Source organism: Sebastes fasciatus, chromosome 16 (genome assembly GCF_043250625.1).
Source record: "Sebastes fasciatus isolate fSebFas1 chromosome 16, fSebFas1.pri, whole genome shotgun sequence".
NCBI lineage: Eukaryota > Metazoa > Chordata > Actinopteri > Perciformes > Sebastidae > Sebastes > Sebastes fasciatus.
This window is the reverse complement of record NC_133810.1, coordinates 433,014-452,664: the sequence shown is the minus strand read 5'-3', so window position 1 is coordinate 452,664 and position 19,651 is coordinate 433,014. Positions and strand designations below refer to the sequence as shown.

General features: G+C 41.0%; 2 protein-coding genes and 1 pseudogene across 4 annotated transcripts in view; 1 reads left to right on the top strand and 2 right to left on the bottom strand.

The window, feature by feature from the left end:
* The window catches only part of LOC141753500 (GTPase IMAP family member 1-like), a 57,776-nt gene extending 48,869 nt beyond the window's left edge, over positions 1-8,907 (bottom strand). For 2 of the 3 annotated variants that reach the window (XR_012590466.1, XM_074612249.1), the window contains exon 1: positions 8,380-8,906. The gene's annotated coding sequence lies outside the window, so the exon portion shown is untranslated. Of the gene's footprint in view, positions 1-8,379 lie in introns of all 3 variants that reach the window. The other variant, XM_074612250.1, reaches the window with a different exon arrangement.
* LOC141753499 (GTPase IMAP family member 8-like) overlaps positions 1-19,651 on the bottom strand; it is a 42,682-nt gene that overhangs the window by 9,403 nt on the left and 13,628 nt on the right. The window contains exon 2 of the mRNA XM_074612248.1: positions 4,788-4,861. The gene's annotated coding sequence lies outside the window, so the exon portion shown is untranslated. The remainder of the gene's footprint in view (positions 1-4,787; positions 4,862-19,651) is intronic.
* LOC141752538 (uncharacterized) lies at positions 601-3,938 on the top strand (annotated as a pseudogene).

The following is a 19,651-nucleotide window of genomic DNA, read 5'->3' as shown; positions in this document are numbered from 1 at the left end:
TATCCGACACATATTACGATCTCGTACATAAACTGTGAATTGGTTTTAAACACAAACATTCACATTCAGAGTCTCTTTTTCCTGCTTCGGGGATGTGTCTCATACTCGCCTTCCGCACTGTTTGTCCCTTCGCTGCCTCCGTACACGCGTGTGTTTGTTTATGTTTGTGCCGGTGGGTGAGCACTGCTGGCGTCTCCTGACTGCCGCTTCTCCCTCTGTCAGCTGCCTTTCCTCTCGTTTTGTTGCTGTTTCTTCACTGTTCTCCTGAGTTTTGTTGTGTTCCGTCTCGTTCCCACTCTTGTTCTCCGTCTTTTGTTTTTTGTTTTTTGTTTTCCCTCTGCTCCCGTTCGCTGCACTCTCCTCGCCGGTTAGCTGCTAACTCGCTAGCGGAGCTGCCCTGCATGTTTCTCTGTCCCCCTCAACTCCTCTCGGACACTCCACCACTGGAATTACATTAATCATCTGGCTGTTCTCCTCATCATCTGTAACCATCTGTATCGTGAGTACCACCGCCCCCCCCCCCGCCCTGTCTAACGCTACCCTGTGCTGCCTCTACCGTCCCTCTCACCACCTGCTAACCGCTAACCCGTCTGCTAAACCATGGAACCATCAACCCTACTCACCCCTCTCCTGTTGCTTCTTACACTACCCCCCCTGTTATTCAAAGGACCCCCCTGGTTCCCACAGTTGTTTTGTCCCCCCATTACCTCCTCCCCTCCCCTCCCCTACTCTCGCTGTCAACTCCTCCGCCTCAGGAGAAACGACCGGCTATCCTCCACTGCTCTCTCCTCTGCTCAATCTGCTGGAATCCTCATCTGTAAACGCTACCTTCACCGTGGCCCCAAACACAACCGTCATCTCCAGTCCTCCATTACCCCCACCCCCCCGACTTACAACATCCAAACCACTCACCCCCGCCGCCCCCCCTCCAATGGACCCCGCCGCACTGTGAACCTGGCCAACCTCAAACCTCTCCAGCGTGCCCCCATCACACCACCCTCCCACTCATCCAACTTTGCCCTCCTCAACACCCGTTCACTTAACAACAAAGCCCCCATCCTCCATGAACTCATCCTGGACAATTCACTGGACTTCCTCCTGCTCACTGAAACCTGGCAACAACCCAATGACTTCTTCTCCCTCAACCAAGCATCCCCCCCCAACTTCGGCTACCTCTGCAAACCCCGCCCCTCCCGGCGTGGAGGGGGCCTCGCAGTCTTATTCAACAAGAACCTCAGGACCACCGAACTCACTTTCCCTACAGTCACATCATTCGAATCCCTTGCCTTCAAAACCTGCTCCAACACAGTCATTCTCATCTACCGCCCACCTAAACCAAATTCATCCTTCCTCTCCGATCTGTCTGAACTCCTCATCCTAGCATCATCCCTCCCCTTACCCCTACTGCTACTGGGCGACTTCAACATCCACATGGACTCCCCCACCTGTAAACTTGCCTCTGATTTCTCCACTCTACTGGACAACTTCAACCTCACCCAGCACATCACCTTCCCCACACACAATAAAGGCCATATTCTGGATCTCGTCTGCTCTGCCAACGTCCCGGTTCTGAACATCCAACCATCCCCCTTTTCCCTATCTGATCACAAACTCATCCAATTCACAATCCCTTCCCCATCACCCCGTCTGAAACTCCCCAGAGTCATCTCATTCCGCAACATCAAGTCCATTGATCCCCTCCATCTCTCCGACCTGCTATCTGCTGCCCTCCACCTGGACCCACCCCCCACCTCGCCCGATGATCTCACCAACCACCTCAACGCCACCCTGTCTGCCTCCCTCAACTCACTGGCCCCCCTGAGAACCAAAACTGTTTCATTCAACACCTCCTCCCCCTGGTTCACACCCCACCTCAGAAAACTCAAACAGACCGGCCGCCAACTTGAACGCCTCTGGAGAAAATCATCACTCACTGTTCACCTTGAAGCCTACAAATCTCACCTCATCACCTACAAAGACGCCATCACTGCTGCCAAATCTGACTACTTCTCCACCATCATCAATGACCCCACCCGTAACCCCCGAACCCTCTTCTCCACTGTCAACACTCTCCTCAAGCCTCGTGCCAACACCCTCTCTGACCCCTCACCCGATCTATGTAACTCATTCCTTCAGTTCTTCAGCGATAAAATCACCACCATCAACAACTCACTGCTCCCCCGTGTCTGACCCAGCAGCAACCACACCGACCCCTTTTCTCTCCATCCCTCTGGACCCCCTGACCCCTCCCCCCCAGCACCGCCTCTCCCGGTTCGACCCTGTTGACTCAGCAACCATTGCCAAACTCATCAGCACATCCAAACCCACCACCTGCTCCCTGGACCCCCTCCCGACCCCCCTGCTGAAGTCCTGCCTCCCTGTCCTATGCCCCTACCTCACCGACCTCTTCAACTCCTCACTGTCCCATGGAACTGTCCCCTCAGCCTTCAAAACTGCTGCTGTCACCCCCACACTCAAGAAACCTGGTCTGGACCCCTCCTGTCTCAATCATTACCGCCCTATCTCCAACCTCCCCTTCCTCTCCAAAACCCTCGAACGCCTCGTCTCCACCCAGCTCCAATCCCACCTGCATTCCAACAACCTGCTTGAACCCCTCCAATCTGGCTTTCGCCCCCTCCACAGCACAGAAACTGCACTCCTCCAAGTCCTCAATAACCTCCTCACCTCTGCTGACACCGGAGCCCTCAACATCCTCATCCTCCTGGACCTGAGTGCAGCCTTCGATACCGTATGTCACAACATTCTTCTCACCAGACTCCAAGACAGCGGTATCGAAGGTACTGCACTCAGCTGGCTCCAGTCATACCTCACCAACAGATCTCACTTCATCTCCCTTCACAACAACTCCTCTGCCACATCCACAGTCACACAAGGTGTCCCCCAAGGCTCTGTACTCGGTCCACTCCTGTTTATAATTTACTTATTCCCCCTCGGTCAGATCCTACGCCACTTCAACCTGGACTTCCACTGCTATGCTGACGACACTCAGATCTACCTCAGCACCAACACCCCTCACAATCCACCGCTCTCCCACATCAACTCCTGCCTCTCTGCAATTAAAGCCTGGATGCAACAGAACTTTTTAAAACTCAACAGCGACAAAACACAACTCCTCCTCATCGGCTCCAAATCCACCCTCACCAAAACCAACAACCTCACACTCAACATCGATGGCACTTCTGTTTCCCCCTCCCCCCAGGCACGTAACCTTGGCGTGATCTTCGACTCCACCCTCTCCCTCGAGCCCCACATCCGCCAACTGGTCAAAATATCCTTCTTCCACCTTCGCAATATCGCAAAAATCCGTCCGTCCCTCACACCCCCTACAGCAGAGAAACTCATCCACGCCTTCATCTCCTCCCGCCTTGACTATTGCAACTCACTCCTCTATGGCATCAGCAACACCTCCATAAACAAATTACAACTGGTCCAGAATGCAGCTGCCCGACTCCTCACCCACACCAAATCATGGCATCATATCACCCCAGTCCTGAAAGACCTTCACTGGCTCCCCGTCTCCCACCGGATCTCCTACAAAATCCTGACCCTCACCTACAAAGCCCTCCACCAACTTGCACCCCCCTATCTCTCTGAACTCCTCTCCCCCTACCAACCTCAACGGTCCCTCAGATCCACCTCAGCTGGTTTACTCTCCACCCCCAAGTCCAACCTCTGCAGCTTTGGGGACAGAGCATTCTCCAGGGCAGCTCCCAAGCTCTGGAACTCACTCCCCAAACTCATCAGAGACTCTGATTCCATCACCACATTCCAGTCCCGCCTCAAAACACATCTCTTCTCCTCTGCTTACCCGTAGCCCCCTCCTTCCCCCTCCCCATCAGTCCATGTGTCTGGATGTGATTGTTCCTGTGTATGTCGCTTTTTGTCGTTCGTCTCCTGCCTGTCTGTCTCACACCGTTTTCCCCCCCGACTATGTTAAAGCGTCTTTGAGATTAATATAAAGCGCTATATAAATCCAATATATTATTATTATTATTATTACCACATCACAACCCTTTATAAATAAACCAGGTGTGTTATAGTCTAATGCTTGTTTTTATGTACCATCTTAAATCCTTGATGTTAATGTTTCTGTGTAGATTAAAATATACCAGGCTGAACACCCATGTCCTCCTTGCTTATTCTGACTTACAGGAAGTGTTCATATAGTCTCACAGAGAGCCCTCAAGGACTTGATGGTGTGACAGAAGGACGGCCCTGAGAACTGACGTATTACTGCAGAGGTGGAGGAGTGGTCGCTCCATCATACAGGCAAATAACATTACAAAGAGCTTTAGAGGGAAAACTCTAATTCAGTACAGATACAATACAGAGAAAGTCAGACTAATCATAGTACAGTAAAACACCCTAAAATAAGTTAAAGAGTTAAACACAAAACAAACTAGAAGTGGAAGAATAAAACATCCTAAACTAACCTCAACGTGGTTTCTTATGAACTTCTAGTGAATCTGAATTCTCTTTAAAACTTCTTATAAAGTCAAACACAATCAGCTGGTTCCTCCGTCAGATCACCAAGTCACAGTCAAAAGTCAAAGTAACAGACACACCCCAGTATTTTCTTACTAGGAAATGAAGAAAACATAGTAAAACATACTGATGTGTATATATATATATAGATATATAGATATATATATAGATATATATATATATATATAGATATATATATATATGTATACTGTAGACATGCTGTATTCACACCTGCTCAGGTGAGAAAAGATCATCTACTGAACTAAAAACAACAAACTCACCAGAAAACAACAGGAGCTGAGTGGACGATGTCTCTTCTCTTCTCTCTCTGAGCAGAAATGCGCAGCACGATGACCTTTCAAAATAAAAGCACAACACCTTAAACTGAGTACTAGTCCAGTAAAAGCACTCCTGCTCCTCTATAAAATAATAAAACCTTTACTCAGAGTACACAGAGCTCCTATTCTCTACATCATACAACTGATTATCAGTTAGACATAAACACTACCTGCTAGAAATAAGAGAAGAGACACAACTCTGATTTAACAAAAATTACTGACAGGAAACCAGTCTGGAGTCCCACTGGAACCAGTCTGAAGTCCCACTAGAACCAGTCTGAAGTCCCACTGGAACCAGTCTGAAGTCCCACTAGAACCAGTCTGAAGTCCCACTGGAACCAGTCTGAAGTCCCACTCCACTGGAACCAGCCTGAAGTCCCACTGGAACCAGTCTGAAGTCCCACTGAGACCAGTCTAAAGTCCCACTCCACTGGAACCAGCCTGAAGTCCCACTGGAACCAGTCTGAAGTCTCACTGGAACCAGTCTGAAGTCTCACTGGAACCAGCCTGAAGTCCCACTGGAACCAGTCTGAAGTCCCACTGGAACCAGTCTGAAGTCCCACTGGAACCAGTCTGAAGTCCCACTGGAACCAGTCTGAAGTCCCACTAGAACCAGTCTGAAGTCCCACTGGAACCAGTCTGAAGTCCCACTAAAACCAGTCTGAAGTCCCACTGGAACCAGTCTGAAGTCCCACTGGAACCAGTCTGAAGTCCCACTAGAACCAGTCTGAAGTCCCACTGGAACCAGTCTGAAGTCCCACTAGAACCAGTCTGAAGTCCCACTAGAACCAGTCTGAAGTCCCACTGGAACCAGTCTGAAGTCCCACTAGAACCAGTCTGAAGTCCCACTGGAACCAGTCTGAAGTCCCACTGGAGTCCCACTGGAACCAGTCTGAAGTCCCACTGGAGTCCCACTGGAACCAGTCTGAAGTGGAACCAGTCTGAAGTCCCACTGGAACCAGTCTGAAGTGGAACCAGTCTTAAGTTTAACCAGTCTGAAGTGGAACTAGTCTGAAGTGGAACCAGTCTGAAGTGGAACCAGTCGGGTGGTGCATTAAATCAGTGATTGTGATGGTAGATGCTAATAATGCTAACTATAACCACCCATAATGATGTCATCATTAACTGACTAACTAATGTTTTGAACCCGGCTGTAATATTTACAACAGGAGTCTCTGATTTAACTCTTTCCTTTTGTTCCGTTCTCACACAGTTTATCTACGACCTAAAAATCACAAGTTGTGTTGAAGAAATTAGTGGCATTCAAACAAATATGCGTTAACGAGTTATCTTTGATTCAATTCAATTCAATTCAATTTGTTTTTGTATAGCGTCAAATCACAACAGAAGTTATCTCAAGACGCTTTATATAAAGAGCAGGTCTATGACCGGACATGTTTGATGACCCTAGTATGTATTTATGTATATGTACATAGATACATACATACCTACATATACAGTACATGTATATGTATACATATACATACATATATGTAGGTATATATACATATATCTGTAGGTATATATACATACATACTGTATGTGTAAATATATATATATACAGTATATATAGTATACTGTATATACGTATATATATATGTGTGTGTGTGTGTATAAATAAAGTGTACTACCCTGTGTCCTAACTAGAGGTAATGGTGAGTGTTTTTCTTTGAAAAGGAAGAATAAGTGAACAGATCAGTGTTTCAGTCACATTAAACCTGTAAACTGCCATCAGTCAGTAGAACTCAAACTGTTCAGACTTCAGACTCCTGTTGAAATACTTGTGTTTCTCTTTGTGTGACTGACTTTTATTTTGAAGAGTAGGACCAGAATCCACCCAGCTTCTTTTTTTTTTGTCTTCATGAACTCAGATGTCCATTTTGTTTGTTTGATCTGTTAAATGAATTTAAGATGGTGTCTCTTAGCTCTGCTTTCACTTTCCCTCAACGAAGACAAGGTTAAGTTAAGGTTAAGTTAAGGTTAAAGCAAGGTTAAGGTTATCACTCCAGAACATGTTGTGCATTAAAGGGAATTAAACTGAGAACTAATAAAACACAACTAGTGAATATATATATTAACATATAGCCTCTATGTGATATAAAAGACAACTATAACAGTAAATATATTAACATATAACCTCTATGTGATATAAAAGACAACTATAACAGTAAATATATTAACATATAACCTCTATGTGATATAAAATACAACTATAACAGTAAATATATTAACATATAGCCTCTATGTGATATAAAAGACAACTATAACAGTTAATATATTAACATATAGCCTTTATGTGATATAAAAGACAACTATAACAGTAAATATATTAACATATAGCCTCTATGTGATATAAAAGACAACTATAACCATTAATATATTAACATATAACCTCTATGTGATATAAAAGAAAACTATAACAGTAAATATATTAACATATAACCTCTATGTGATATAAAAGACAACTATACCAGTAAATATATTAACATATAGCCTCTATGTGATATAAAAGAGGTTATATGTTAATATATTAACTGTTATAGTTGTCTATGTGATATAAAAGACAACTATAACAGTAAATATATTAACATATAACCTCTATGTGATATAAAAGACAACTATAACAGTTAATATATTAACATCTAACCTCTATGTGATATAAAAGACAACTATAACAGTAAATATATTAACATATAGCCTCTATGTGATATAAAAGACAGCTATACCAGTAAATATATTAACATATAACCTCTATGTGATATAAAACACAACTATACCAGTAAATATATTAACCTCTATGTGATATAAAACACAACTATACCAGTAAATATATTAACATATAACCTCTATGTGATATAAAAGACAACTATAACAGTTAATATATTAACATATAACCTCTATGTGATATAAAAGACAACTATAACAGTTAATATATTAACATATAACCTCTATGTTATATAAAAGACAACTATACCAGTAAATATATTAACATATAACCTCTATGTGATATAAAAGACAACTATAACAGTAAATATATCAACACAATTTTTTTACTTTTTGAGCATGTTAAGTTCGTCAAAAATGCGATACATTTGGGAGGAGAAAATGAAAAAGAATTCCTACAGTTTCAATAGGGCCTTCGCTGGCCCGACGTTGTCGGGGCTCGGGCCCTAACTAGAAGTGGAAGAATAAAACATCTTAAACTAACTTCTCGTGAATCTGAATTCTCTTTAAAACTTCTGAGAAATTCAAACACAATCAGCTGGTTCCTCCGTCAGAACACCAAGTCACAGTCAAAAGTGAAAGTAAGACACCCCAGTATTTTCTTACGAGGAAATGAAGAAAAAGTAGTAAAACATACTGATATATATATGTATATATATATATATATGTATATATACACACACACATATATATATATATATATATATATATATATATATATGTATATATAAATGTATACTGTAGACATGCTGTATTCATACCTGCTCATGTGTGAAAAGATCATTTACTGAACTAAAAACAACAAACTCACCAGAAAACAACAGGAGTCGAGTAGACGATGTCTCTTCTGAAGTGTTTCTCTCTCTGAGCAGAAGTGTGCAACAGGACAACCTTTCAAAATAAAAGCACAACATCTAACACTGAGTACTAGTCCAGTAAAAGCACTTGTGTAAACTGTACTTCCGTAATAATAAAGATGCTGCTCCTCTATAAAATAATAAAACCTTTACTCAGAGTACTGTGGTGGCAGTTTCTGTTAAAACAAGACACAAACCAAGGTAACAACTTGTCGTTCAAGTAAATTTAATAAAAAAGCATATATTAATAAGAAAAGCATCTGCAGATGGACTCACGAGCACAGCCACCTGAGTGGGCTGTGGCAAGTGAGCCCCGAACACAAAGAGTAGTCAGTATTTATACATACTAAAGCATAACACACAGATAAGTGCAAAGAAGAGAAGGATAGAAAGTGTATCCTTACGTCAGCACAGAACAGACAACAGAGCATCACAAGACATAACAAGTACTTCAGCCCTCTGTTGTTTATAGTCACAGAAGATAAAACTGTCGGGTCACTGTTTTAATGCTTATGGTGACAAGGTCTGCTAGATGTGAGGCCCTGAGATTATCTAAAGGTACAGTGTTAAATGCAGATATGAAAATTGCCATTACAGTACACAGAGCTCCTATTTTCTACATCATTCAACTGATTATCAGTTAGAAATAAAAACTACCTGCTAGAAATAAGAGAAGAGACTAAACTCTGATAATTTAACAAAAATTACTGACAGGAAATAAAAAGTTGACCCGTCAAAACAGGTTGAACAGGTTGTCGTTTTTCACAGAATATTCCAGTAAATGTTGACATTTAGACCGTATCTCACTGGGATTCATGTTAAATGAAGATATGAGATCAGTCAGTCGATTACCTGTTTGTGTTGTTTTATTTGCAGTAGACGTGCACTGATATGTCCTGCTGGAACCAGTCTGAAGTCCTACTGGAACCAGTCTGAAGTCCCACTTGAACCAGTCTTAAGTGGAACCAGTCTGAAGTGGAACCAGTCTTAAGTGGAACCAGTCTGAAGTCCCAATGGAACCAGTCTTAAGTGGAACCAGTCTGAAGTGGAACCATGCAGTCTGAAGTGGAACCAGTCTTAAGTGGAACCAGTCCGAAGTGGAACCAGTCTTAAGTGGAACCAGTCTGAAGTCCAGTCTGAAGTCCCACTGAAACCAGTCTTAAGTGGAACCAGTCTGAAGTGGAGCCAGTCTGGTGTTGCATTAAATCAGTGATTGTGATGGTAGATGCTAATAATGCTAACTATAAACACCCATAATGATGTCATCATTAACTGACTAACTAATGTTTTGAACCCGGCTGTAATATTTACAACAGGAGTCTCTGATTTAACACTTTCCTTTTGTTCCGTTCTCACAAAGTTTATCTACGACCTAAAAATCACAAGTTGTGTTGAAGAAATTAGTGGCATTAACACGAATATGCGTTAACGCTTCATCTTTGACGACCCTAGTATGTATGTATGTATATGTACATAGATACACACATACAGTACATGTATATGTATACATACACATATGTATGTATGTATGTATATATATATATATACATATATCTATATGAATATACATACCTACATATATATTTAAATACGTACTGTATGTGTAAATATATATACTGTATATAGTATACCGTATATACCATATATATATATATGTGTGTGTGTGTGTATGAATAAAATGTACTACCCTGTGCCCTAACTAGAGGTAATGGTGAGTGTTTTACTTTGAAAAGGAAGAATAAGTGAACAGTGCACATCAGCGTTTCAGTCACATTAAAACTGTAAACTGTACGAACTCAAACTGTTGATTCTACGTTCTGGAGGCAGTTTTCTTCAGACTCCTGTTGAAATACTTGTCTAAGACTTTTATTTTGAAGAGTAGGACCAGAATCAACCCGATTGTCTTTTTTTTTTGTCTGCATGAACTCAGACGTCCATTTTGTTTGTTTGAACTGTTAACTAAGTTTAAGATGGTGTCTCTTAACTCTGCTTTCACTTTCCCTTAAAACAAAGTTAAGACAAGGTTAAGGTTATCACTCCAGAACATGTTGTGCATTAAAGGGAATTAAACTGAGAACTAATCAAACAGAAAGCACACAATAAAACACAAGTAGTGAATATATATATTAACATATAACCTCTATGTGATATAAAAGACAACTATAACAGTAAATATATTAACATATAACCTCTATGTGATATAAAAGACAACTATAACAGTAAATATATTAACATATAGCCTCTATGTGATATAAAAGACAACTATAACAGTAAATATATTAACATATAACCTCTATGTGATATAAAAGACAACTATAACAGTAAATATATTAACATATAACCTCTATGTGTTATAAAAGACAACTATAACAGTAAATATATTAACATATAACCTCTATGTGATATAAAAGACAACTATAACAGTAAATATATTAACATATAACCTCTATGTGATATAAAAGACAACTATAACAGTAAATATATTAACATATAACCTCTATGTGTTATAAAAGACAACTATAACAGTAAATATATTAACATATAGCCTCTATGTGATATAAAAGACAACTATAACAGTTAATATATTAACATATAGCCTCTATGTGATATAAAAGACAACTATAACAGTAAATATATTAACATATAACCTCTATGTGATATAAAAGACAACTATAACAGTAAATATATTAACATATAACCTCTATGTGATATAAAAGACAACTATAACAGTTAATTAAATATATTAACATATAACCTCTATGTGATATAAAAGACAACTATAACAGTTAATATATATTAACATATAACCTCTATGTGATATAAAAGACAACTATAACTGTTAATATATTAACATATAACCTCTATGTGATATAAAGACAACTATAACAGTTAATATATTAACATATAACCTCTATGTGATATAAAAGACAACTATAACAGTTAATATATTAACATATAACCTCTGTGTGATATAAAAGACAACTATAACTGTTAATATATTAACATATAACCTCTGTGTGATATAAAACACAACTAGTGAATATATATATTAACATATAACTCTATGTGATATAAAGACAACTATAACAGTAAATATATTAACATATAGCCTCTATGTGATATAAAAGACAACTATAACAGTAAATATATTAACATATAACCTCTATGTGATATAAAACACAACTATAACAGTTAATAAATATATTAACATATAACCTCTATGTGATATAAAAGACAACTATAACAGTAAATATATTAACATATAACCTCTATGTGATATAAAGACAACTATAACAGCTAATATATTAACATATAACCTCTATGTGATATAAAAGACAACTATAACAGTTAATATATTAACATATAACCTCTATGTGATATAAAAGACAACTATAACAGTAAATATATGTGGTATATTTTCAGGTCTGATACCGGACTGAGAGGCCCCTAATTGTAAACATATGTGAAAGAAGTAGGGCAAAGGCCAGGGGCTGAAAGATAAACATGTAGGAGATACCTAAGACATGAGTTCATATCTTAGCTCGGTGATTGGAGGGCCTGAACCCGATATAAGGTGGGCGCGGGCCCCCAAACGAGCAGGACTTTCATATTCGCCCCGAAGCCTCCGGACTGCTCGAGACGTCCGTATGACATGTGTGACTTGTTTGTAATAAACTCTATGTACCAGCAAGAACAGTGTCCTCGGAGCTTCCTTCATCATCACTTCAACAGCACGGTCGCAGAAAAGATACGACATAATTGGCGTCACGAGACAGGATCGGAGGTGACCATCAGCACAACTTCACAGAACGGTGAGATCACTCATTGAATGCTGGTCATTAATTGGGGCTGTTATGTGGAGTTGTGTGGACACACCGTAAATTAAGAACCTTCTGTTACGGACATGTACTGTTGATTTGATGTTTAAAGTGAGGCTCCGTGATAAATTTAATGAAAAAAGGGGGAAAAGATATAAAGGGAAGAAAAGAAGTATGAGAAATACAAGGAATAGTTTAGAATAGCTTTATGGTAACGATAAGGTGGTTAAAAAGTATCGTGCAGGATTAATGAAGAGGGGCCCTCAACTTCTTAACGGTAAGACGCATGCATATTAGCCACTGCGTAACGATGGCTCTGACATAGTCCGGAATTAACTTAGAAAGACAAAATTGGGAAACCTGGATCCAGGTAATTTGAATAAATAAATGTAAAGAGTGTTAAAGGAAATAAAGGAAATAAAGGAAATAAAGGAAATGATCATATGACAAGCCGCAAATCGGATAGGATAGGGCCCTCAGGTGAGGAGCATTGTAGTATGGGCCAAATTAAAACCTGAAACAACATCTGATGGTCAGTTAATAACTGGAGAGTGTAGAATCACAATTCGATTGACAGTTACCACTCTGACGCTGTTGACGAACGGTGTTCAAGAAGCAGCTTCTCGTCGAAGATTTTACATCTCATGGGTAGCAGAAATTTTACGAGAAAAAGTAAGGAAATAGCGGCAGAAAGCATGCATAGGAATATATCTAAAAGTTCAAGTGAAGAAAATGTGGGTGCGTGTTTACTTTGGGATGGAAGGGTGCAGTTGAGAAAAATGTGTGTGCGTTAGAATTTTGGAGTGAAGAAAAGGTGGGGGTGTGTTTACTTTGAGGGGAGCAGAAGGGAAAAATGTGGGTGCGTAAATGTGTGTGACATTTGGCGGCTGATGGAGTCCAAATGTGGGCCATAAAATGGTTAAAAGACTAAATGAATTGAATGATATATTGTGTAAACCAATGAGCTTCTTGCCTTTTTCTAAGAAAACTGTTGAATTGAATAATGTAGTGTGTAAAACCATGAGCTTCTTATAAAAGACTAAAACATGAGCTCTTCCTAAAAGGGACGTTATGTAATAATTAAAGCTGTTAAAGCACAAAATGAACTTCTCTAAGAAGGGTAGTGATTGAAACCCCCTCTCTCCCTCTCTCTCTCTCTCTCTCTCTCTCTTCCCAAAATTCCTTTCGATGACCCTTTCTTGGGAGATACAGAAAATTCCTTTGCCATTTGAACTGTTTGGTCCAGTGGGATTCTTTAATGTTTAGATAAGGGGTTTAAGTTAGGAATATAATGTATGATGCTGTTAAAGGGACCTATGGGTTCACAAGAGACTAAATCATTGCCTGTTCCTTGTCTGTTATGTCATTTATGGTGAGTGAAAATTGAGACGGGAGGCAAGGCAGAGGGCCGGCACATCACGGAGGGTGGATTGCTGACGTCGACTTGGAAGGCTTTCCAGGTCAATCTACTAAAAAGGCCGGTACAACTTATACACAAACTCTTTAACAAAAACAAAACCTGCATTTCCATATGTGTATGTGTTCTCAGTCATAAGCAATATTGGTGGTACACATATAGACCTGCTTTCATTTATTAAGCCTAAGAGGAAACTGACCTGCTCAGTTAGGAGAAATAAATAGATGAATTAATAAAAAAACTTGGCAACGGATTGATCAGTTAATGCATTTGATTAATTAATGGCATATGATTGTTGAGTCTAACCTCTGCTGACAATTACAGAAGTTCATGTATGTTATGGTGCGTGGTTTGTCTGATCTGTGATGTGGTGGACATTCAAGGTGGTGACTGTTTGAAGATTTGAGCTGAATATTGATTGATTAGATAACTGGCTGTTTATTGATTGATTCATTAAATGACTGGTTAATAATTGATTAATTGAGTAGTTGGATAATTGGATAAATTGTGGATTGACTGATTGGTTAGTTGATTAATTGGTTAATTGGTTGATTTGATTGATTGGTTAATTGGATAATTGGTTAATTGGTTAAATGGTTAATTGGTTGATTGGTTGATTGGTTGATTGATTAATTGGATAATTGGTTAATTGGTTAATTGGTTGATTGGATAATTGGTTAATTGGTTGATTGGTTGATTGGTTAATTGGTTGATTGGATAATTGGTTAATTGGTTAATTGGTTAATTGGTTAATTGATTAATTGATTAATTGGGGAATTGGATTTAAAAAAAAAAAAAAAAAAAAAAGGGGGGAAGTAATCTAAATAAGCCTTGAGTAGTTTTAATTTCAGCAATTACTTCTTAAAGTACAATAACGGAACATAAGGAAGCCGTTATAATGGGGAAGAAGAACACTAAAAATCCGAAAGTAATCACCCCTGTTGAGATAGTACAGAAGAATAATCCTTTAATTAGGGGTATCGCAAACATTGCAAAAATATCGGAAAAATGGCACAAACGCTGGCCTGAAATTGACCAACCATGGCCAATGGAGGGGACGCTTAACCCAGATGTAATTACAATAATGCGGGTACTTGTATCGACATACAAAGCTGAGCAAAAGAAGGGAAAAAAGGGGATAAAACGCAAAGAGAAGAGGCAAGTGGAGCTTGGCATTCTCCAGTTATTTGAAGATGAGGGACAGAAACTGATCAAAGCTGCAAACGATAAGAGGGATAAAGTTGAAGAAGAAATAAAACAAAACACAGAACAAACAGAAAAACTAAGGAAAGACACCAATTCATCGTTCTCACACATGAACCCAGTGAAGGGACCACCACCCTATGAGGAAAAGACGAAGGCTAAGAAAATCTATCCTCAGATCCCGGTGATCAGTCAGGAAGGTGACTACCGTATCAGAAACAAGGAGGACAGAATAATAGAAACAGGACGAGCGGAGACAACTATAACGATGTATCCAAGATCCAAAAGTAAGAGTAAAACAAAGTTTGGGTCTAGGAGGCAAAGGCGGGACCATGGAAACGAGAGTGACCAAAGCGATCAGGAAGGGTGCAGAGGAGGCTATGACCCTGAAGTCAGGCGGATGTTGGCAAGAGCGGAAATAAGAGGAAATGATAACTCTGATGACAGTGAGGAGGAAGAGGGCCATGAAGAGGGCCGTGAAGAGGATGCCCGGGAGACTATAAGACAGATCGAAATAAGCATAGACCGATGCCGCCGTGACCACCAACAAACTGATAATCCAGAAGAACTAAGAGACCTAGAGAACCACATAGACGAATTGTGGAGGAGGAAGGAAGAGATAGAGAAGGAAAACTTCGAACAAGATACCCTGACAACCAGAGGTCGTGCTAGAAAACAGAAGAATCCCAGAAAGATCTGTCCAGTCATTATCCGAGGACGGAATTTGGAGTACAAGCCTTGGCAGAATACAGATATGTCAAACATACGTGAAAAGTTACCTACTCTTCATGATGGAGCACATCCTTGGATTTCGAAGTTGGAAGAAATCACAGTGGGAGAGCAACTGGCCATGGGAGATATAAAGAGACTCTTGGCCTGCCTCGTTGGAATTCACGCTATGGAAGAGATTCTACAGAAAGCTGGACTTAATCGATATGTGGGAACTGCTGTGAATGATTCAGAGCTGTTTGCTGCAAGTAGAAGCCAAGTGTGCAGGGCGCTGAAAGACACATTTCCGACAAACGTACATCCTGACAATATTTTTATTGATCCACTGGGACAAGAGGAAAACCCGAGGGCCTATGTGTCGAGAGTTCATCAAGTGTGGAGAAGTATCACAGGAAATGACCCGGATTTGAATCAAATGGAGCAGTCGATTTTGCGAACCAGAATACAGAAGGGGTTGCCCCTGCCAGTGAGAAGCAAATTGGCAGAGGTGGTTGGTCTTGGAAGCATGGCAAAGAGGGTTTATACGGATCATATAGCCCACCAGGTGGAGCTGTATAGGAAAAAGGAACATGATCAAAAAGACCAGGACCAAGAGACCCTCAGGAAACTTAATCAAATACAACTGACGGATAGTAAGAGGATGGAGAAGAAGCAGGCTCTGATTATGCAGAATCAGGCTCCACTAAATCAAATAGTACCACTACCACAGCCGAACCAGGTTCAGCTCCAATCGTTCCAGCCACCGCCGGTGGTTCCAGTTGTCTCCTACCTACAGCCAGCTTTTGATCAAGCGCAGCCCTGGAGAGGAAGAGATCAAAGAAATTAACAGTTGTGGCTAGACCGAGGTGCCACCCGAGATGCTACTGGACTTTGGAGAAATCATGAGGGGCTGGTACTATCACCTCCAGACCTGTTGGGTCTGATGATTCAGGAGGCGCATGGCTTAGCTCACGTTGCAAGGGGGGAAGTGAAGAGAAAGATCACGAAAGAGTATGGTTTTTGGGCACCATGTTTGCTTGAACAGATTGATTATGTCATAGGCAGGTGTACTATCTGTCTGAAAAACAATGTTCGGAGGGGAGTGCCGGTTCCTCCTGGCCACATCCCAACTCCAAGAGGTCCGATGCGGGAACTAGTTATAGACTATGTTGACATGATAAAACCGATTGAAGGGAAAAGGTACATGCTAGTCGTGGTGGACAGATTTTCACGATGGCCTGAGGCCTGTCCAACAAAACGAAAGGATGCTCAATCGGTTGCCAAGTTCTTATGCAGAGAGGTCATAAGCAGGTGGGGACTTCCAGATCGAATATCCTCAGACAATGGGAAAGAGTTTGTGGATAAGACGGTGAAATTGATTTGGCAAAAATTAGGAATCAAACAGCGTCTTGGGGCAATCTATAGCCCACGTAGTCAAGGAATCGTTGAGAGAATGAACGGGGTTCTGAAGAATCGTATTGTCAAAATATGCCAGCACACGGGGTTAACCTGGATAGCAGCACTTCCATTGGCGTTAATGGCAAACTAAGGAGGAGGTGCAGGAGAAGCTCGATGAGCAAAAAAGGATCACAGTGCTACCTGGAGACCAGGTTTTCGTGAAGGTGTTTAGACGGAAGTGGTATAACGAACGCCGTGGGGGACCGTTTGAAGTGGTTCGCGGTACCGGAACCGCGGTCCAGGTTAAGGGGTCTCCAACTTGGTATCACTTGTCTCACTGCGTCAAAGCACCCAGAGAAGAAGTACATCCCACACAGAGTCGAGATGACTCTGTGGAACAAAATGAGGGAGAACAGGCAGCCGAAGGGAGATGCATGAAAATCCCCAGAGTCAGAACTCAGAAGGAGAGATCACCCAGGTGGTGGACAATGTTGATGTGTCTGTACACATTCCTGATGATGCCAGAAATGACTCGGCAGTTGATGGACAGGAAAGCAGATTTAGAGACATTGTCTTTCAACATGTCCCAGACCCAGCAGGGCCTATTTCAGTTGCCTGCAAAGCGCCAGAGATATCAAAGGGCGGTGACTCCGCTGCAGGACAACCCAGGGATCCAGTCAGACCAAGGAGCCCGAGACCAGTTAGGAGAAGAGTCAAACCAGACCGTTATTAGAACCAGGGTTGAAGTAACCTTGGGAGAGTCAGTTAGGCTTCCATGTCAGTGTACAGAAGAAAATAGTGGTAAAGGGAAACTCAGAGTTCAGTGGGAAGATAGCCATGGTAAGATCCTAGATCTGTCAGAGACAGTACCAGTAGGGAAATATACATTAGTTAATGACAAAAGGAGAGTGAAGGTTGAGGGAGACTGTAGTCTCTATGTATATAAGCCTCAACAGGAAGATCAAGGCGATTACAGGTGTTCTTTTTACGATCGGCATAGTGATACTAGGGGGGAATAAGAGTATAGATTCACAAGAGGTTGGGGAAACAAGAGAATTGACAACGATGACATCAACTCTCCAGACGAAAGCTGGACAGATGGAAGAGAAATCTACTCCTTCAATGGCAAAAGCTATTGAAAGTATAAATGCATCACATGTAACTACGAAGGCGCCTCAGGTGATATCTATAACGTCACCTCCTTGGAGTACTGTGATTAGAGCTAAGTTAGGAGGAACAGTTACCTTCCTTGTCAATGTGGAAGAGGGAATAATGGAGGGAACTTGTTTCCCAAATGGGAAAATAGTCGTGGTGAAGATTTGTTGTTGACAAGACCTGACGATGACGTTGTGCCTCGTGGTCAGAGGAAGTATATTTTGTATAATGAGGTTAGGTGGATAAAAATTAAAGATGATTGTTCCCTTGTCCTGCGCAACGTTACTCGGGAAGACGAAGGGGAATATATGTGTACATATCGGGAGCCAGAGTTTAAATTTGTTCCATCTAGCCACTCTTGGATTGGAAGTTACATAAGTCGTAAGGTGAGACTTATGATAACAAACCTAAGACCTGTTGAAGTAACCACTGCAAAGGTAAATAACACACGTATAGAGGCTGCTACTTTAAATTTGAAATCAATAAATAATGATAATGCTTCCAATCAGAGTACTACCTTGGCGGTAATATTAACGCCTAGGAAATTGGAGAATGTGACACAGACACTTGATAAAGTATCCTTGAAAGTGAAAGAGATGGTAATTGAGAGCCGGAAGTCTATGTTAGAGATGGGGATTAGTGTGAGTAGTAGGAAGGAGATTGAGGAAGTGAAGGTTGGAAATTCATCTGAGACTGTTCAGAGGAATATTGTAGATGTGGGAAAGGAGTTTGTTGACTCGGATCGGATATCACAGGAGATGTTTGAACAGAACCATGTAATGCAGAAGAGAGAAGCTAAGTGGAAAGCGTATGGATTTGATGCTTTAGCGTTGGGAATTGTAGACCCATGGGCAGGTAGAAATTTATGGTTTCAGCAGTTAACACACTCAGTGAGATCAATCAAGAAATTGAAGGGTCCATGTGTGTTGAAAGTACCAACACCAGGTACATGGCCTTCAATTTTGGAGGCGGTACCGGAACCATTAACTATGGCATGTCAATCTTCTGTACTGTCATGGCTCTTGTATCAACAGCAGTCATCAGTGGATAAAGTGATGGCTTTATCAGTGAACCTTTTTAAACCTAGAATGAATTGTTCTTGGTTGGCAGATTTACCATATGAGAATTTGCTTGAACAACATGAAAATGTGATGACAGCGGTACCTGATCCGATGGAAGTGACACCTGTGAGAGCAAAGTACTGTTTTTGCTCAAATGAAACTAATAAGGGGTCTGGAATGTTTATGGGAATATCAGAGTGTGATGGCTATATGATGGATTTAGGAAAGCGTGAGGATGAGGATGTGAATAAGTTGTATGTAGTGATTTTTCAAGTGTCAAAGCGTCCGAGTAGAACTTTGATGGTAGAACATCAAGTGTTGCCTGGTAATGTGACTATAGGCAATTTCAGGGATATTTGGTGGATTTGTGGTGAAAATGCTTATCTATTTCTACCATACGGGTGGACAGGATGTTGCTATATGGCAACACTGAAACTCCCATATGAAGTTTTTTCTGTCCAGAAGG